Here is a 21228-nt window from a genome sequence, read left to right on the forward strand (position 1 = left end):
ATTAGCCTTAGTCATTTGCCAAACCACTGGGGCCAGTGACTGTCTGCTGAGGTGAATCGCAGATCAGAATTTCATCACTGTAGGACAGACATTAAAGATTTCAACAGGATCAACTGAGTACCAAAAGATTTACCAAGAAATATAATTTTTATAATCACATATCCCACTTTCCAGACATTTTTTTTAAAAATATTGGGTTTGAGGAGTATAAGATGAGCAAACAGTGCAATGATTTTCTACATGAGCCTGTAGCCTCTATGATTCATGAGCCTAACACTTTTCAGCTTCAATAAAATGTCAATAAGAAAATCTTGCAGAACAGACATGTTTTATGCATCTCCCAGTCTTAGAAGCACAAACAGTAGATATAGATGTACCGAATAAAAGGCAGCTGGGGAATTGAACGCCCAGCGCGGGAATGAGCAACACGAGCACAGGAATAGTGATAGAAGAAGGAGGCAGCCCAGAACTGAGCAACGTCATCAGCCAGGAGGAGAAGGAGGTATGCGGTATGCATACTCCCGGCCAGAGTGGGCGCTGACTCGCTCCATACACTTTTATTGAACGAGGCCACACCCAGTCTAGTGCGCTGCTGGGATTCATAAGTCAAAGCATGGAGGAATCCGTGGGATGGAGAGGTTGCGGCGTGGCTCCCTGGGGAGTTCGCATATAACTCCATTATCTTTTTTTCTGGCTACCGTCAGCGAGCCACATGACAGGAGCACGCGAGCTACAGGTTGAGGACCCCTGACAGAGCATAGGGTGAGCTGGCTAGTCGTAATTGCGGTGACTTTACACAGAAGTGAAGCAGAACAGTGCTGGACACTGGAGAGAGCAGTGGTAGATGAGTATATTAAATACACTCACACTACATTACATGCATACAGTGGGGAAAAGAACTATTTGATACACTGCCGATTTTGCAAGTTTTTCCACCTAGAAAGAATGGAGAGATCTGTAATTTTTATCGTAGGTACACTTCAACTGTGAGAGACAGAATCTAAAAATAAAAAACAGAAAATCACATTGTATGATTTTTAAATAATTAAATTGCATTTTATTGCATGAAATAAGTATTTGATCACCTAAGAACCAGCAGGAATTCTGGCTCTCACAGACCTGTTACTTTTTCTTTAAGAAGCCCTCCTTACTCTGCACTCATTACCTGTATTAATTGAATCTGTTTGGAATCGTTACCTGTATAAAAGATACCTATCCACACAATCGATCACACTCCAAAATCTCCACCATTGCCAAGACCAAAGAGCTGTCTAATTTCACCAGGGACAAAATTGTAGATCTGCACAAGGCTGCGATGGGCTACAGGACATTATGCAAGCGGCTTGGTGAGAAGGCAACAACTGTTGGCACAATTATTAGAAAATGGAATAAAAACAAGATGACTGTCAATCTTCCTCAGTCTAGGGCTCCATGAAAGATCTCACCTTGTGGGGTAAGGATGATTCTGAGAATGGTCAGTAATCAGCCAAGAAATACACAGGAGGACCCGGTCAAGGTTCCCTCTGCTCATGCCAGCACATGTTCAGGCCCAAGCCCATTTGAAGTTCGCCAATGACCATCTGGATGATCCAGAGGAAGCATGGGAGAAAAGCATGTGGTCAGATGAGACCAAAATAGAACTTTTTGGTATCAACTTCACTCACCATGTTTGGAGGAAGGAGGATGAGTACAACCCCAAGAACACCGTCCTAACTGTAAAGCATGGTGGGGGAAACATGATACTCTTCAGGGTGCTTTTCTGCAAAATGGGACAGGACGACTTCACCACATTAAAAGGAGGATGGATGGGGTCATATATCGCAAGATTTTGGCCAACAATCTCCTTTTAAGAGCATTGAAGATGGGTCCCAATAGAAAATCTTTGGAGGGAGCTGAAACTCAATGTTGCCCAGCGACAGACCCAAAACCTGAAAGATCTGGAGAAGATATGCATGGAGGAGTGGGCCAAAATCCCCACAGCAATGTGTGCAAACTTGGTCAAGAACCACAGGAAAAGTCTGACCTTTGTAATTGCAGTTCCGGCAGTAAATATTGGATTGGTTCATAGATAAGGATTCTTATGATGACCCCAAAGTTCTGAGGACCACATTCTTTAGTTGATGTAGAATGATATAAATCCATGCGACACATTCATTCCTGCTCTGAAGGTGTCAAAGGTCATCATCAGTTTATATTCCCAAACATTTCTGTCTCTGAGATTAGAAGTTACCTTTTAATACCAATAATTTCATGTCTGCGATGTTGTGATCAGGTAAAAAAAAATGCTTGGCCACAGGTAGATCTATTTTTTCTTCTTTTATTGTTTGGTGATGATGATTCATCCTTGTGCTAAGTTTTTACCCTGTCTCCCCTACATACAAACCACCTGATGGAAATTTGGTGCATATAATTAAGTACACTACATTAGATGTGATGCAGCCGAAAGTGCCTGGGATCTTGTAGTCCTGATGTGAATTGGGGATCTTTATCTTGTCTGTAGTTATTAATAAATGGACAGGTTTTACATTTTTTATGGTTGCAGGGAAAGGTACCTGTAGGTGGTGATGACAGGGAGCTTCTGACAATGATGCTTCTTAAATTTGGGGGCTGACTGAAACACAGAAGTGGAGGGGTCTGGAAATATGGATCGTAATCGGGCATCTTTTTGTAGTAAGGGTTGTAGTTCCTGTGCTGCTCTCCTTAGCGCCTCCAGATTTGGGTTGTAGGTGACTACTAGAGGCACCCAGTTGCTTTCTTGTTTAGTTTTGTAATGTAGGAGTTGATTCCTTGATATTCTGGTGGCTCTTGTAATCTGGTTCTCAATTGTTCTTGGATGGTAGCCCTGATTCAAAAAGGTCTTCCTGAGGTCACCAAGGTGTTTGTCTCTATCCATAGCGTTGGAACATATCCGATTGTATCTGATGGCTTGGCTGTAGACAATAGAGTTTTTTATGTGTTTCGGATGGAAACTGTCCCATTTAAGGTATGTTGGACGGTCGATTGGCTTCCAGTACAAGGATCAAACTTATTTCATGCAATAAAATGCAAATTAATTATGTAAAAATCATACAATGTCATTTTCTGGATTTTTTTTAAGTTTCTGTCTCTCACAGTTGAAGTGTACCTACGATAAAAATTACAGACGTCTCCATTCTTTGTAGGTGGGAAAACTTGCAAAATCAGCAGTGTATCAAATACTTATTTTCCCCACTGTACATACACACATTTAATTTAAAAAATACATGGGATTGCTTCTTTAAGTTTAAGGTTTGAACATCTCTTCTTCAGCATCTAAAATATGTTGTATATATTCTGTAGATAGATCGATGGGTGTGATTTTACTTTTTGGGCGTTCAGATGTACAATAGCAGATAAAAGGTCTTGATGCACTTTGTTACAGAAACTTTCTTTGTATATTGATCCAAAGATTGTCTAATCTGTTATGTAACATTTGTATGGTTCAATCAGATGGTAAGGGTCTTCTTAAGCTGGAAACCTTGAATCTTGGGAGAAGAGACTCATTGTCATTATTAATATCTAGATAGGAGTAATTGTTTGATAAATTGGCTATGCAAGCTGGGAGGAGTTGATAAGACAGTTTGATCTCATTCCTATTCCAGCGTTGCTACCACTAGAGGTCCTCAGTGTAGCCACTATTTGATGTAATAAATTGTTCAGTCATTAGATGTCACTGTGTGACCATTTTCAAGTTAATTAAATACAAAATAGCCTGGGAAGTTTAAAGGAGTTATCCAGGATTTCTAACTCTGCCCAGCACTGATCTCTGCTGGCACAGAGCTCTCACTGACGGCTCCTGCCAGTGATTCTGCAGCTTCCACTGATGTCCCATGGACAGAGCAGAGGCTTCTCTTCCACTCTGCTCTGTTGATGGGACCTGATTGCTGATAATGACTCACAGCTGGCTCTCCGATGCATAACTATGAGAAGCTGACTGCCAATCAGCATGAGGTCAGCAGTTATGTCCCATTAACACATCAGCCCAGAAGAAGAAGAGACACTGATCTGCATGAGAATCTGCCTCCAGAGATTATTATAAATGAAAGGCGGTGATATCAGTGTATCAGGACACTAGGGCTGAACTTTCTCTTACCAGACATTCTTTGATTTTAAATGATTTGTTTGTTTTGGTGGATTGAAAAGATGTCTCATTGTGTGGTATTATATGACAACAAAGAAATTGACATTGATAACATTTGTAACTACTGAGTTTCCCTTCTTACCCTTCTTATATTGTGTTATATTTGTGTCACATAATTAGTGCTGTTTAAAAAAGACATATATCCATCATAAACAAGTGCACAAAACTGAACTGCATATTCCAGATGAGGTTGCACCAGGGCAGATGAAGTTGCACCAGGGCCGCCATCAGGGCATTACTGCCCTTACTGTTGTATGGGGCCCAGTGAGCAGAGGATCGGGTCCCCAGTGGCAACATTCTGCTGGTTCAGTGCACGTGCGTCCTTGGACGCACGTTCACCTTAAATCTATTGCCATGCGGGAAGCTTCCCGCACGGCAATAGTTAACAGCCACTGGCCACTTACAGGCCAGTGGCTGACGTCAGCGTGCACGTTGCTAGTGTATGACGTCACTGTCATGCGCCAGCGATCGTGCTTCTGGTGACGGCAGAGATGGACACCGCGGGAGCACTGCAAGGAAAGAAGATACTTTTTTTTTTTTAAAAGCTGCACCAGGACAGGATGGAAATATGAGGACAGAAAACATGGGGCAGGATGAATACATGGGGGACATTGGGGGGCAGGATGAAAACATAGGGGACATTAGGGACAGAAAACATGGGGGCAGAATTGAGAGACATGGGAGCAGGATAAAGACATTGGAGGCAGATTGGGGGCAGGATGGAGACAATGGGGGCAGGATGTGGGACATTATTACTGTAGGGGCTAATTAAAGGATATTATTACTGCTGTGATGTATTTTATTTTTGATAATACTAGGGGGTCCTGTTACTGTGCAGGGCGGCACTGTCACTTTTTTTTCTTCATCTGGTGTAGCATGGGAGTACCCACCGTGGGGCAGGGGGGGGCAGCTGGCCCCCCCCAGAAGCAGGGCCGCACGCCGCACACCAGGGCCGGCGTCAGCACCCGGCGCACCCGGGCAAATGCTGGGGCCCTGAGCAGGCAGGGGGGCCCCTCACCGTCAGCGCCCGCTCCCCCCCCCGCTTGCTCAGGGCCCCGGCACCCGGCAGAATACTTACCCCTCCCTGTGCCTCCACAACAGGTCCTGTCTCTTCCGCGGCTGCTGCACTGTGACGTCTCAGGTCAGAGGGTGCGGTGACGTCTTTACACCGCGCTCTCTCCTGAGCAGTCACAGCGCAGAGCGGGATGAGGCCGGCGACGCTGAGGAGTCCGGAGCAGCGGCAGCAGGTGAGAAGTGAGGTGAGTATTTGATTTTTTTTTTTTTATTGTATGGAGGTCTGTGGCAGTATAAGGGAGGGGGGTGAGGTGGGGGTGTGTGACATCCTGCATGGGGCATTATAAGGGGGGTTGTGACATCCTGCATGGGGCATTATAAGGGGGGGGTGACATCCTGCATGGGGCATTATAGGGGAGGGGGGGTGTGACATCCTGCATGGGGCATTATAAGGCAGGGGGGTTGTGACATCCTGAATGTGGCATTATAAGGGAGGGGGGTGTGTGACATCCTGCATGGGGCATTATAAGGGAGGGGGGTGTGTGACATCCTACATGGGGCATTATATGGGGCGGAACAGCCCGCGTGGGGCATTATGTGGGGAGGAACAGCCTGCATGAGGCATTATGTGTGGGGAACAGCCTGCATGGAGTGTTATATGGTGGCCAGTATCCCGCATGGAGCGTTATATGGGGGCCAGTATTCTGTATGGAGCGTTATATGGGGGCCAGTATTCTGTATGGAGAGTTATATGGGAGCCAGTATTCCGTATGGAGCGTTATATGGGGGCCAGTATCCTGTATGGAGTGTTATATGGGTGCCAGTATTCCGCATGGAGCGTTATATGGGGGCCAGTATCCTGTATGGAGCGATATATGGGGGCCAGTATTCTGTATGGAGCGTTATATGGGGGCCAGTATTCTGTATGGAGCATTATATGGGAGCCAGTAGTATTCTGTATGGAGCGTTATATGGGGGCCAGTATCCTGCATGGAGCGTTATATGGGGGCCAGTATCTTTCTTGGAGTGTTATATGGGGGCCAGTATTCTGTATGGAGCGTTATATGGGGGCCAGTATCCTGTATGGAGCGTTATATGGGAGCCAGTATTCTGTATGGAGCGTTATATGGGGGCCAGTATTCTGTATGGAGCGTTATATGGGGGCCAGTATCCTGTATGGAGCGTTATATGGGGGCCAGTATCCTGTATGGAGCATTTTATGGGGGCCAGTATATTGTGTGGAGCGATTCGCCGGTTTCTGAGCTAGTGTGGAATTTACAATAGATATCACTCATGTAATGTAAGAAGTGAAATCTTTGCATTGTACTATATATATATTTCTCTTTGGTATCTGTGACCATGGCTCCCCCCCCCCCTAGTTTTGATCCTGGGTACGCCCATGTGGTGCAGTGAGAAGTTGGGAAAAAATTGGGGAATGTGCTCTGTAAGCTGGTCTAGATAATTGTGTTATTTTATGCAGAGACAAGTCCTGGCTGTAAGAAGTGATGGCGGTCTGCACTGGATGAAGAGGAAAAGTGAAGATGAAGGACTTCAACTAGAGATGTCACCGGTGAGTCAGTGTGTTATATATACACTGACACTGTATACTATGTACAGAGATCCTGAGTATAATGGTACTTATGGTAATATTAGTATTCTGTTTTTTTTATTAATGATCACTATTGTAGTATTCGGTCACTATGTGGTGGTAATATGTGGTCTGGTCATGGTGTAGCGGTATTTGTCCCTTGTATGTGCTATTATTTGGTCACTATGTGGTGGTAATATGTGATATGGTCATAGTGTGGTCGTATTTCTCCCTTGTGTGTGGTATTATTGGTCATTTTAAAAAATGCATGTAACACATTCCCATGAATAAAATTATACCTAAAAGAGTATTGGATATTATAAGAAATGTTTAATAGGTTAGAGTAGAGTAGGGCCCAGCCAGAAAATTCTCTTGTCGTGGTGGCTTAAAAAATCTTCTGGCCAAAACAAAAGCTGCTGGCTATGTATGTGATCTGGTGTTCGATGCGAACTGTTAATGTGTGATTGGCGAAGATGTGGTGTAGAAAGTAGAGTTTTTCCAAGAAAGGGCGATGGGACTGTGGAAGGTTTGAGGCATGGAGGCGGAGCTGGGGTGGAGCCTGGGCGGAGTCTCAAGAGGGCCCAAAAATGTTGCCAGTATGGGGCCCTGAAATTCCTGGTGGCAGCCCTTGGTTGCACTAATACTTAAAGTGGTAGTATTACATTCTTGTCCCATGATTCTTTTAATATTTATTTTACTTGCTTATACAGCACCATTAATTCATAAACACTGTTTAGATCATAATCACTGATGTAGCGCACAATCTAAATTCCCTATCAGTATGTCTTTGGAAGGTGGGCCTAAGAAGCCGCTGATTGACATTGCTTCCAGTTATCTATTCTGTGATCTACAAGTACAGCCAGATCCTTCTCTACAAATGACTCAGTTTTATGCTCCCTAGAACATATGGTGCCACATATTATTAGTGCCCAGGATCATAACTTTACATTTATCCAGATTGAACCTCATCTGCCAAGTCGTTGCCCAAACATTCAGTTTGTCCAATTGAGCCTATAACTTATGAACACCTTCCACAGACTGCACTATACTACGAAATTTGAAGTCATCTATAAAAAGAGAAACAATATTAATCCATTTACTACATTATAAATAAATAAGTTGAATAATAGCGGTTTTGGGCCACTTTTCAAAAAAAAACCAAACTTTATTTTCTAATCCTATAGCCCTTAGCTTACCCATTAGGCATCTATGTGTGAAACGTGGGCAAAGGATGGCCACAGGACCAGGGGTACAGCAGCAATCAGCAGACACGCATAAATATTAAATTATATATTATAAATATTTACTAAAAACAGTAAATTAAAAAAAAAAAAGGAAAAGATGGTAGGTAAACAGTGAATAAATAACAAATACAACGACAGCAATTCCTCTCAATAACACCGAATAAGAGTATACACAGGTACAGTTAACAGAATTAACAGTTATATGCTAGCAAAAATATATGCCATTAACCCTTTCTAGGCACAAAGCCATAAAATGACAGTGTTGTGCCAGTACTCTATTAAACGCCTACTTGGAGCAGTTATTGAAGTGGCCTTTTCTCCCAACTAACCAGATCTCCATAAAGTTATTTATATATGCGCATATATATTCAGTTGTAAACGGTACTGGTACGTCCTGAGACTGGTGTTCTTGCTGGGCTGAGTCCTGAATAATCAGAAACGCTGACTGGAATCTCTTAGAGAATGCTGATCTCTCTAACGCAGGGCTTCTTTAAATCCTTAAAAATAAGGCCTCACATGGCTTATCCCAAGATGTTGTGTCCTTGGTTATCCTCACCGAGTCAGCTCATGTCAAGCCGAACGACGAATCCCAGAGTCACCTAACCAGATGCAGAGTCGCACCGCTCTATTCAGACTTTTTCCAAAAATGCATACCTTCATTGTCCTTGAACTCCCCTAGCTACAGTCACCAACTGCCAAACCCCTGCGCTGCAACTCTGGCCTCTCCACTGCTCTCTACTGGCCAGATTATATATATTCCATCACAAATCTCCAACAATACAGTAAACTGTAATTAACCCTTACATTCCACCCCACTAACATTTTGATGTCTCAGAAAAAACACCAACAGATATGTGGCCCCCCTCAAAGTCGTTATGGAGGTACCTTTGTTGGGGGGATCCCTGCTGTGGGATGCTCCGACCTACTCAAGCCAGCAGGGTCCAAGGACTCTATATAGAGCACTCAGCTTCTCTCTCCCTCTGTAGCTGCAGCTCTGGTTCAGGTGCCAGAGCAGTACTGTCTGTTAAGCTCGGCTTGACCAATACAGTCCGTCATTGTCATAATCTGCCACTAGGGGTATGTTATTCCTGCTGGACTCAGGTAAAGGTTGTCTCGTGTAGGGGTGTGGGAGGAGGGGGGCGGGGTATATGGAATAACAGGGGCATAGTAGGTTCCGATGTAGTCGGTGTACCGGACTGGATCTGTCTTCTCGCTTCACATCGTACACTGATCCATTCGGAATTACCTGCTTCAACACTTTGTAGGGATCCCACACCCAGCAAACATCCACCTTTCCAATGGTAGTCTTTACACGGACCAGCACTCTGTCCCAGGGTTTGAAAGGTTCAGTTTGAATTGGTCTTGGGGTAACTGATTTTGTTGCTGGTCTCCCACCTACTCAAGTTCACTGAGACGTAGTAGACAGCATCAGGATGTCTTCCCCAGTAGGCGGACACTGAGAGGTAGTAAACTGCATCTGGATGTCTTCCCCCCGGTACATGACCCAACTTTCCCATGCCGATTTCTCCCTACCTCTGCTCCCACATACTAATGGTACGTGACCCAACTTTCTCATGCTGATTTCTCCCTACCTCTGCTCCTACATACACATGGTACGTTTTTCAACTAACAACTGCTACTCCCACTCTTATTTATGACCTTCTTGTTTATTCTGCCCTGAATATCCAGCATCTGGCTCAGCCTTAATCAGCTGATCAAGATGAGCCCAGACCACTCCCCTCTGGTTCACACCTGAATGCAATCTGTAGCAAATATTGTGAGGAAGGAGTCTTCCATAGACTTTAGTCTGCAGTCCATTGTCTTAAGTGTATCATCACTTAAGTATGAGAAATATGAATTATACCTGAATTGAATCAGAAGGACCTGAAGGTAACTGGATACTTGGACACTGTAAACAATGTTTGTGTTGGTTTTCACTCTAATCCATTACATTATTAACAATACATTTTTTACAACCACCCCTAATCCCTACACCTAGTGAGGAACTGGTCATCTCGCTCTCCATCCTCCCCATTCATCTCACCTCCTCCTCAGAACTGTTCCTCAACATTCAATCCTGTGTCTCCAAGTACAAACAGCCACCTCATGCTCTCTCCTGCTCCCACCTACTAACACTTTCTCTGCTACTCCTCACAGCTGGCAATATCTCCCCAAATCGTGGCCCTCCTCACCACATCTCCACAGTCACTTCCACCTCCTATACATGATCTATCACAAACTCTCACAACCCTTCTAACCTCATACACATCCACCCAGCCCCCGCTTCCCCAGTTCCACTAACAGGAGCTCTATGGAACGCACGCTCCATCTGCAACAAACTCCCACCCCATTGGCAAGCATGGTGGAGGAGTAGGTTTTCTCCTGTCAGATAACCTACTCCTCCACCAAATCCCACTGCCACCCTCCATTACTCTCCCCTCTTTTGAGGTGCTCTGTGTGCGCATCTACTCCCCCTCCAACTGGCTGTCATTTACCATCCCCCAGGACCAGCCACCACCTTCTTAGACCATTTCACCACCTGGCTACTTAATTTCCTTTCCGCTGATATCCCCACTATCATCATGGGCGACTTCAACATCCTCATCAACACTTCCCTCTCAGCTTCTATCCCTCACTTCCTCAATGGTCTTCCGCAGCCACTCACAAAGATGGTCACACTCTGGACCTCATCTTCATGCACCTCTGTTCCCTATCTAACGTCTCTAACTCACCCCTCCCTCTTTCTGACCACAACCTACTTACATTCTCTACCCTCGCCTCTCCAGGGCCACAATCCCCACTACATAAACTTGCACACCCTCACAGAAATCTTAAACATCTTGACCTACACCCACTCTCTGAATCCCTTCTCCCTCTTACAGATATTAGTTCCTTACATGATGCAGATGTTTCTGCCGCTTTATACAACACCACAACAGCTGCAGCTCTCAATTCGGTCGCCCCACCTCACACATACCAAAGCTCGCACAAACAGGCAACCCTGGCACACCAGCCTAGATGGAAAAGGTACCACTCCAATGAGCACTTCATCTCAGTCACTCACTGCCGCAAAACACACATACTTCTCATCTCTCATATCCTCCTTGTCTCACAACCCTAAACAGCTATTCAACACCTACAATTCTCTCTTCTGCCCCCCAGCACCTCCTCCCTCTCATCTCAGCCGAAGACTTTGACACCATCAGACAAAGCTTTTGCTTAAAGTCCCCTCAGCCCCTCCTCACACCTACGCAATCCTCCTCCTCCAAAATCAGCTTCTCCACCATTACAGAAGATCAACTTTCCTCTTTACTCTCCAAATCACACCTTACCACTTGTGAACTTGACCCAATCCCGTCCCACCTCATCCCCAACCTTACTATCTTCACCCCAACCCTAACCCACCTAACAAATGGTGTCTTCCTCTCATGCTTCAAAACATGCCTTGATCACACCCATACTCAAAAAGCACTCCCTTGACCCATCCTCTCTGGCTAGCTATCGCCCCATTTCACTTCTCCCCTATGCCTCAAAACTACCGTAACAACACGTCCACCTTGAACTGTCCTCCCACCTCTCCTCATGTTCCCTCTTTGGCCGCCTCCAATCTGGCTTCCGACAGCACAATTCTACTGAAACTGCCCTGACTAAAGTCACCAACAACCTACTAACCGTGCCAAATCCAAGTGACACTACTCTGTCCTCCTCCTCCTAGACCGGTCATCTGCCTTCGACACAGTGGACCATTCCCTCTTACTACAGACTCTCATCTCTCGGCATCAGAGACTTGGCCCTATCTTGGATCTCTTCATACCTAACAGACAAAAATATTCAGTGTCTCCCACTCACACACCACCTCCTCATCTCGCCCCCTATATGTCGGTGTCCCCAAAGGTTCAGTTCTAGGACACCTGCTTTTCTCCATCTACACCTTCGGCCTGGGACAGCTCACAGAGTCTCATGGCTTTCAGTATCACCTCTATGCTGATGACACTCAGATCTACCTCTCTGGACCTGATATCTCCTCCCTACTAACCAAAATCCCACAATGTCTGTCCGCTATTTCATCCTTCTTCTCTGCTAGATTTCTAAAACTTAATATGGATAAAACTGAATTCATCATCTTTCCACCATCTCATTCAACCCCCCCCATCTGACCTATCAACGGCAATGGCTGTTCACTCTCCCCAGTCCCGTAAACTCGCTGCCTTAAAGGTAACCCTGGACTGTGATCTCTCCTTCAAACCACATATCCAAGCCCTTTCCACTTCCTGCCGAATCCAACTAAAAAATATCTCCTGGATCCACACATTCCTCAACCACAAATCTGCAAAAACACTAGTGCATGCCCTCATCATCTCCCGCCTCGACTACTGCAACCTCCTGCTCTGTAGCCTCTACTCTAACACTCTCGCACCCCTCCAATCTATCCTAAACTCTGCTGCCTGACTAATCCACCTGTTCCCCCACTATTCCCTGGCCTCTCCTTTCTGTCAATTCCTTCACTGGCTCCCCATTGTCCAGAGACTCCAATTCAAAACCCTAACCTCGGCATACAAAGCCATCCACAACCAGTCTCCTCCATATATCTGTGACCTAGTCTCTCGGTACATACCTCCACGCAACCGCCGATACTCAGAAGATCTGCTTCTCTACTTCCCTCTTATCTCCTCTTCCCACAATTGCATAAAAGATTGCTCCCGCGCATCTGGAACTCTCTACTACAACATATCAGACTCTTGCCTAACGTGTAAACCTTCAAAAGGAACCTGAAGACCCACCTCTTCCGACAAGTCTACAATCTGGAGTAACCATCGCTCCACCATACCACTGCACAACCCACTCTACGCTCACCTACTGTATCCTCACCCATCCATTGTAGACTGAGCCCTTGCGGGCAGGGTCCTTGCTCCTCCTGTACCAGTCGCTGTCACATTTTGTTCAAGATTATTGTAATTGTTTTTGGATGTATACCCCTTTTTCACATGTAAAGCGCCATGGAATTAATGGCACTATAATAATAAATAATAATAAATGAGTTCGGACATATCTCTTCCTGACTGTCCGAATAACAACATGTAGGGAGTGTAATCAGTAGTGCTATGGTATGTCCAGAGCAGTTCAGGCAAATAATTCATCCACCACAATTTCTTGCCTCTCTCTAGGGTTTGAAGCATCTGCAGCAGTGTTCTATTAAATCGCTCACGGGCACCATTTCCCCGTGTGTGATACGGGGTTTCTCGGGACCTCCAAATCCCATAAATCTCAGAGCTTTTCCATGACTTTTTCTTGAAAGCATGCTCCTTGGTCAGAGTGAATCATCCTCGAACATCTGTATACCTGAATGAAGTGTCTACACACGACCCTAGCCATCGTCTCTGCAGTTTGGTGGCGGGTCGATATGGCCACCACAAACTTTGAAAGTGACCCATCATTACTAAACAGTACTGTAGTCCTCCTGCGGCAGGCCCAACCAGTAGATAATCGATCATCAAGATCTCTAGAGTTGCAGCTGACGAGATAACTAGAGTCGGCACCCTCTGGCATTGCTGGCAGACTTCTCTGACAATCTGCTCCAGCTGAGGACAGTACACAAATCGTTGAATCCATTTGTAAGTTTTCTCTGGACCGAACTTGGAACTTGTTTCATAGCCCTCCTTAGCCACAATACTAGGCTGCTAGCGATCATGACTTGCCACTTCTTTTCTCTCTCTGACAGCAACGCTTTCCAGAACTTGGGAACAAACTGGGTCCCCCGATCTGTCACCACATCGGAGGGAACCCCGTGAAGCTTCACAATCTCATTTATAAACACCTGAGCAAGAGTCTTTGCATTTGGAAGTGTCGGTAATGCTACGAAGTGAACCATTTTACTGAACCTATCTACAACCACCAAAACCACAGTTTTGCCTGCAGATACCGGTAGGTCAGTAAAAAAATCCATGGACAAGTGTGTCCATGGCCTGCTAAGAATAGGTAGCGGAAGAAGAGTACCAGATGGACGGGTATGTGATACATTAAAATGAGTGTAAACACTACAAGAAGACACATGTTCAATCACATCCCGATGCAACCCCGGCCACCAAAAATGACGAGAAAGGAGGTCCGCCGTTGCCTTTCCACCTGGATGACCAGCAAGCACAGAATTGTGATATTCCCTAATTACTTTGCGGTGCAGGTTAGATGGTACAAATAACCTTCCTGAAAAGCAGGAGGCAGGGGCGTTCCCGTGTGCCTCCAACACCTCACTCTCCAGTTCAGGGTACAATGTCGAAATGACTACCCCCTTCGGTAAAATCGGGGCAGGGTTCTCATGGTCACCACCACCAGGGAAGCTCTGGGACAAAGCATCAGCTTTGACGTTTTTGACCCCTGGAAGGAAAGTGACAACAAAATTGAAGCTAGTAAAAAACAGGGACCATCTAGCTTGCCTAGGGTTGAGACATTTAGCCGATTAAAGATATGACAGATTCTTATGGTCTGTGATAACAGTAATAGGATGGACAGACCCCTCCAACCAATGTCGCCATTCTTCGTATGCCAATTTAATCGCCAAAAGTTCCCTATTGCCCACGTCATAATTTCTCTCAGCTAAAGATAATTTCTTAGAAAAGAAAGCGCATTCACCATGAGATGGACTCGGAGATAACACAGCCCCCACCTCCGAGGCATCAACTTCCACACTAAAATATTGGGAAACATCGGGTTAAGTGAGCATAGATGCAGTGGCAAAACAGCTCATTTGGAAAAATCAGACCCCTTCCCTGTCATGTCAGTGAGGGCTTTCACAATTACAGAATAAATTTGGATACATTTTCGATAAAAAATAGTAAAGCCCAGAAAACACTGTAGAGCCTTCAGGTTCTCGGGAAGGTTCCAATCAAGAACAGCATGGATCTTCTTCGGATCCATCCGAAAACCCAAAGATGACAACAGGTACCCCAAAAACTGCACCTCCTGGATGGCAAAAACACATTTTTCTAGTTTGGTATATAGTTTGTTATCCCTTAATATCTGAAGCACCTGTTTAACATGCCCCCAATGTGTCTCAAAATCAGGTGAGTAAACCAAAATATCATCCAGATAGACCTCCACAAACCTGCCCACCAAATGATGAAAAATATCATTAATGAAATGCTGAAACACCATTGGTCAGACCGAAAGGCATGACCAGACTCTCGAAATGACCCTCAGGGGTATTGAATGCCATTTTCCATTCATCCCTTTTTTCTGATTCTAACCAGGTTGTAGGCCTCCCTTAAATCCAATTTGTAGAACATCTTAGTTCCCATAACCTGGCTGAACAAATTTGGAATCAGACGAAGAGGGTATGGATCTCGGATGGTAATTTGATTTAATTCCCGGAAATCTAAACAGGGAAGTAGACCGCCATCCTTTTTCTTCATGAAGAAGAACCCTGCCGCCACGGGCAAAGATGAGGGTCTGATATGTCCATTCTCCAGACTTTCCACAATGAAATCCTTCATGGCTTGTCTCTCAGGGGCAGAAAGATTATACAGTCTGGACTTTGGTAGTTTAGCTCCAGGAGTCAGGTTAATAGGACAGTCATATGCACGATGAGGAGGCAAATCCTGACACCCCCTCTCCAAAAAAACGTCCTCAAAACCAGACAAAAATGCAGGTAAGGTTTCTGTAGAGACTGTAGAAAGGGAAATATTTAAACAGTTCTCATGGGAGTAATCTCCCCACTCAATGATCTTTCTGGCTTGCCAATCCACCAACAGATTATGCTTCACCAACCAGGGTAGACCCAATACAATTGGGTTGGGAAGACCGTCTAGGACATAGCAAGGAATTATCTCTCAATTAACAGACCCCCCCCTCAGTCTTACATTATGTACAATCCGAGTCAGAGCTTTCTGTGTAAGTTGCTCTGAGTCGATGGCGAAGATGGAAATGGGCTTAGCTAAAGTACAGCAAGCGAGACCATGAGTTCTCACAAACTCAGCATCAACCATGTTGACTCCAGCTCCACTGTCAACAAAGACAGAAATTTTCTCCGTTTTGTTCTCTAGCACCACCTCTGCTGTCAGGACAAGCCGGGAACTGCAGGCTGACAATATATGTACCCCTTCCTTATCTGACTACAGACTACCAAGGGTTAAACGAGTTTACTTTTGCTTAGGCATCAAAGGACAGGCTCCAATAAAATGTCCCTTTTTTCCACAAAATAAACAGACGCCCTTTTTTTGCGAATCCCCGGGGAAATTTATGATGCAGAGGGTCCCCTATCTGCATGGGTTCCTCCACCTCCCCCACCACTAGTTCACCGTCAGACCACTCCCCCGGCAAACAGGCATTACCCTGAAAAGAATGCTCCGGAGAAGGCGTCTATCAACACGTATAGCCAATGACATGGCAGCCTCAAAGGACTCAGGGGTTTCATACACTGCCAAAGCATCTTACAACCTTTCAGTAAGACCCTGACAAAATTGGCTTCCAAGAGCCGGGTCATTCCATTTTGTATCAGTTACCTATCTGCGGAATTCGGAGCTATACATCTCCACTGACCGATTCCCTTGCTGAAGGCAATGCAGCCTGGACTCAGCAAAGGAGGTTCAGTCAGGGTCATCATGGATAGGGAGTGATTTCAATAATGTACCAAGTGGTAAGGTATGAACAGCATAGCAGGTAGGCCACAAGAGAAAGGGATTACTTTATATGTAATAATATAGCCATTCAGGCTGGGCCAGGATCATCAAAGTGACATACATGGGAACAGTGTGCAGTCAGCATAAAAAGGTAGGCACAAATCTAGTCTTACTACATAAACAGCTTTATCTTGAGGTGAGTCCGACTTACTCTGGCTCTGCCATTACCACCACAGCTTCTACTGATCTATTCCTTTCTGATTAACTCAAAACTTAATGCTACAACACAGAATCAACCGGCTTATGAAATACATATTTAAATGCGGGGAATCCGAAAATGTAATTAGTTTTTTTTTAAATTGGAAGTGGTTTCAGAAATATGAAGTTTTATTAAGGGATTTCCATCATACAATATGCATGTGCTAGAAATACAAGCGGCCGAATTAATTCTTTAGCGTAAAACACACATACAAGTGTTTTTCATACAGAGATTTCCACGCGATCTGCCCTGGGCAATGCACTTTTTGAATTGGCGAACGTCTCTGTAATCTTATAGATGTTATTTTTGTTTTCAGTAATGCCATTTAATAATTTATTAATTATGACAACTTTGTTGTTTATAGTGTAAAAAGGCTGAAAAAAATAGACATGGGTAATTTGAGTTAGTTTTTATTATGTAGAGCACACTTTTCTAGCTTCTGAAACTTATTTGTTTTGGAACTCGGGCTGCTAGTATTGTGTACTCAGGTACCTAAAGTGGACAGCCTATAATACAAAATGTATGCAGGTGTTCACAGGGTTCCATAGAGCAATCTGAAATATTAAGAGGTGTACATATGTAAGGGGTCAGTCCCTGTCAGCCTAACAACTGCATTACACTGTGACTTTAAGAGACAATGCTCCCCTCTTATTTGTGTGTACTTAGACTAGTCCATTCCCCCCCTGCAGCCTGTTGTGTGTTGGTTGGGATGAGAGACAGTTGGTGTCGGTTAAGCAACTGACGAGGGGGACTCATGGATGCTGTGAGAGACTTGTGCTGCCCTGAGAGAGACAGGAATGACAATAAGTCTGTCCTAACAAGAGAGAAGATAATGCCAGTTTACCACAGGATCGATCTCCAGGACAGTGTCAGAAGGAAAGAGGCGCATTGCACATCCACGGTAATTCTCCCAGAGCACCTTTAATCTAAGGGAGGAAAACAACTCTGTGGTACCAGTAATCCCTCAACTTTGAAAGTGGGAACGAGATTTTCCCGGATCTGGAAGTGGACGGATCCATTAACCTGAAGGAAGAGCTCAACACAACAAATGCGGCTCTACTACAACAGAACCAAGCAGCAGCTACAATACCTTGTCCTAAAACTACAAAATTGTGAGTGTGGCACTGGTGTCCAACTGTGTTTGGGTTAAGAGCAGATTTCTCTAGCAGCGTGCCCTGTTTATCGGAAGCCAGGTAGGAATTTAGCAGAGAGTAGTTGGTAGAAATTGTTTATTCTGTTTGTATTGTACTTTGGATTGCTATAGCTGGAGCACAGCTTGTGTGACACACTCCAGCTATCTCTTCTTGTATCTACAATTGTTATTATCATTACAATAACTGTTAATCTTATTTTCCAGCATATAATCCTCTGTCTCTCATTAAAGCTGGTGTTTTGTTTCTGCCTCCTCGTCTACTGTGCCATATTTGAGTCCTGCCCGGTGGTGACGTTCAGGCACTGCTACACACGCAAAGAGAGACACAAACATGCAAAGATGGCAGCATTATGTAAACAATCAGGAAAAAAATATAATAAAGAGGCAAACCAGTGTGGAAGTCCAGGCAGAAAACACCCCTGCGTGTTTTACCAACAGCTTCTTCCAAGGAGTCCTTCAGATGTTTGCTGCATGTCACCTCTCGGACAAAAGATGTTTCGAAATTTTTGAAGCAGAGGTTACTCCGAGGACATTTTAAAACCATCTCCCTCGCAGACTAGACCAAGAGACAATTCTCCGAGAATGTTTTTTGTCAGCACATACCATCCTTTTAGCAGATGCATTAACCAATGCATTCTTACACATTTTCCTTGTTACAAAAATCATACCCCAAAGTCATCATACCCCAATCATAGCAAACGTCACAATAATATCCGTAATCATCTAGTTAGGGCAGATCTGACATGGCACAGTGCACCGTAGCCCCAATCACAAAAAGGCACATTTCCCTGCCTAGGCTGTCTACAGTGTTCAAACATCAGTAAGGGTGACTCCTTTACCCATCTCCAATCTGGGAAACACTACCCCATCAGGGGTTATTTTACTTGCGAGTCATCTTTTGTTGTATACCTCAAGTATCTGTGCAGTCTCGGAGATTGCCCAACATGTCCGAGACCGCATTTCACAACACAAATCTACCATAAGATGTGGACGTACCCTATTACCCATTCTGGAGCATTTCATCTCCAGGGGTCATATGATTGCACAATTAAATTATCAGATTATTGATCATGTCCCGCAGGCTAGGAGAGGAGGTGACTGGATAAAGAAGCTAAAGGAGTGCGAATCCCTTTGGATTTATGCTCTACAAACCTTTTCCCCTTTGGATCTTAATAGGGAATATTCAAGTCCACTACTAGTTGTCTGTTTCTTGGTGGCATCCAGAGCCTGGATCTATATAAATATTTAGTATTTATTTATACTTTTCATCTATGGTCTTTATTCCATGGTGGTAGTATATTTAAGAGAATATATACATTAATATCTATTGGTGTACATAGTTTCATGTGTACATGTGGTGCATGCATATTAGGTATTATGTAATATATAACACTAGCTATTAAACCTGTTTTATGCCCAGGTGGTGAGCATTTTTATTGGTATATGGTCCCCTATCCTGGTCCATGCTCCCCCAATCTGGTATATGTTCCCCCACCCTGGCATATGCTCCCCCATCTTGACATATGCTCCCCCACCCTGGTCCACGCTCCTCCATCCTGGTCCCCCATACTGATCCATGCTGCCCCATCCTGGTATATGCTCTACCAACCTGGTCCCCCATGCTGGTATATGCTCCCCCATACTGCTATTTGTGCACGCATCCTGGTCCCCCATCCTGGTATTTGTGCCCCCATCCTGGTATATGCTCCCCCATTCTCGTATATTCTCCTCCATCCTGGTATATGCTCTGCCATGCTGGTATATGCTCCCTCATCCTGGTATATGCTCCCCCATCCTGGTATGTGTGCCCCTATCCTAGTCCATGCTTCCCCGTCCTGGTATTTGAGCCCCCATCCTGCTTTCCCATCCTCGTATATATGCTCTACCAACCTGGTCCCCCATTAGGGTATATGCTCCCCCATACTGGTATTTGAGCACCCATCCTGGTCCCCCATCCTGGTATTTGTGCCCCCACCCTGGTATATGCTCCTCCATTCTGGTATGTGCTCCTCCATCCTGTTATATGCTCCCCCATCCTGGTCCATGCTCCTCCATTCTGGTCCCCCATCCTGGTATATGCTCCCCCATCCTGATATTTGAGCCCCCATCCTGGTACTTCCTCCTGGTATATGCTCCCCCATCTTGGTCTCCCATCTTGTTATGTGCGCCACCATCCTGGTTAAAAATATATACGTACATTTTCTAGTGTATTCATTTTCAAAATTCAAATTGTAAACAAGTCGGCACTCCATCTTCCTTGAATGCATATATGCGTTATTTATTTAATCTATATGCTTAAAACTCTACTAAGACATAGGTGTTGAAACATCTGATGCGTTTTGGAATTTAAACGGCACCTATCGCTAGAAAAAACACTGTTAACCTGCAGATATGTGGGTAAACTGCAGGTTAACAGCATTAATATGCTGCCCGTCACCTGCAGCCAAATGCAGCGGGGAGAAAGTAACTTTATTCTTCTCGCCAGCATTTGGTTTCAGTCATGGTGGTGGCGCCGGTTGAGTCACCGCTCTCCGAGCATACAGAGCGGTAGCTGTAACCGCGTTCCCGGCCCTGACTGACAGCTGAGTCCCAATGCAGAGGGAGTGTCAGTCAGGGCCATAGCGATGACTGAACGCACTCCACCCCTGCTCCCATGACTGAAATCGAATGCTGGTGGGGAGAATAAAGTTAATTTTCTCCCTGCCACATTTGGCTGCAGGTGACGGGCAGCATATTAATGCTGTTAACCTGCAGTTTACCCGCATATCTGCAAGTGTTTTTTCTAGTGACAGGTGCCGTTTAAATTCCAAAAAGCATCAGATGTTTCAACACCTATGTCTTAGTAGAGTTTTAAGCATATAGATTAAATAAATAACGCATATATGCATTCAAGGAAGATGGAGTGCCGACATTATAATAACGCTATTAACCTGCTGATTAACTGCATATCTGTAGGTTAACAGCATTATTTCTGGTGACAGGTTCCCTTTAACTTCCTTCTTCATAGCTATTTGAAACAAAAGATGGTCACCATTAAAAAGGCACGTATTGTACACGCCCATACTTCCCATGCCTTTTTAATAGTGACCATATTTTGTTTTAAACAGCTATGAAAAAGGAAGTTCAATTCCAAAACGCATTAGATATTTGAGTACAAGTGTCTTCATGGTGTTTTAAGCCATGTATTAAAGAATATATG

The 21228-nt window shown here is 44.6% G+C and overlaps 1 protein-coding gene across 3 annotated transcripts in view; it reads right to left on the reverse strand.

The window, feature by feature from the left end:
• The window catches only part of KMO (kynurenine 3-monooxygenase), a 1041428-nt gene that overhangs the window by 273590 nt on the left and 746610 nt on the right, over nt 1-21228 (reverse strand). The gene's annotated exons all lie outside the window — the stretch shown is intronic.

The sequence above is a fragment of the Phyllobates terribilis genome, unplaced genomic scaffold (genome assembly GCF_046119375.1).
Source record: "Phyllobates terribilis strain yellow unplaced genomic scaffold, ASM4611937v1 Scaffold_3__8_contigs__length_932513732, whole genome shotgun sequence".
NCBI lineage: Eukaryota > Metazoa > Chordata > Amphibia > Anura > Dendrobatidae > Phyllobates > Phyllobates terribilis.